The sequence below is a fragment of the Heterodontus francisci genome, chromosome 35, assembly GCF_036365525.1.
Source record: "Heterodontus francisci isolate sHetFra1 chromosome 35, sHetFra1.hap1, whole genome shotgun sequence".
Taxonomy (NCBI): Eukaryota; Metazoa; Chordata; class Chondrichthyes; order Heterodontiformes; family Heterodontidae; genus Heterodontus; species Heterodontus francisci.
In genome coordinates, this window is record NC_090405.1 from 48542844 (window position 1) to 48543585 (window position 742).

At 43.5% G+C, this 742-nt stretch overlaps 1 pseudogene; it reads right to left on the bottom strand.

Annotated features, from left to right (window-relative positions):
* Positions 1-192: 192 nt before the first annotated feature.
* Positions 193-301, bottom strand: LOC137350763 (U2 spliceosomal RNA; annotated as a pseudogene).
* Between the last annotated feature and the right edge of the window lie 441 nt (positions 302-742).

Consider the following 742-nt stretch of genomic DNA (forward strand, 5'->3'; position numbering starts at 1 on the left):
TATCCACTGCAGGGGAAATCCTGCAGGCAGAAGACGTCCGTGGCTTGAAATCCGCAGCAATCGAAGAGAATTTTCTTGATGAAGAAGGTGCGATCGACCGGTGCATCTCCTTCCTTGTCCTTCACGACCACCCGAACATTGTTGTGCAGTCCCTGGCCCGAAGCTCGAAGATTGGTTACAGCCATTTTACTCAAAGCTTCCCCAGGATCAAAAGGCAATGATCATGGTCTCTTCTCAACCAAGTAAGCACTGATAAGAACAGATACTACACTTGATCTTAGACAAAAGGCCGAGAAGCTTAGGGTTGAAGTTTTTTTTTAATTTCCAAAATATACTTTATTCATAAAAATCTGTAAAAATTACATTGCCAAACAGTTTCAAACAGCACCAAAAAATACAATCATTGCAAGGGAGATCAGTTTCCTTCAATACTATCATGAGTTTCTTCACAACCCTTCCCTTTCACAATTGTCATGCCAATTACAGTTTTACATTTACAGCAAATGAAAATATTAACGATACAGTTCGAGGGGTTTCCCATGGATCCAGCCCCCCACTTCAGCTTGGTGGGGGGACCTTACACTGTGGTCTTTCCCCATTGAGCCTTTGCTTAGGCTTGAAGTGGAAGTTCAGCTTTGGACAAACGAGCCAGTTTTCTGTATGACAGTCAGCACTGGGCATGACTATACTATGCAGGGTGTCCTTTAGGTCACACTGGCTCACCAAGATGTAATCTGTCAGG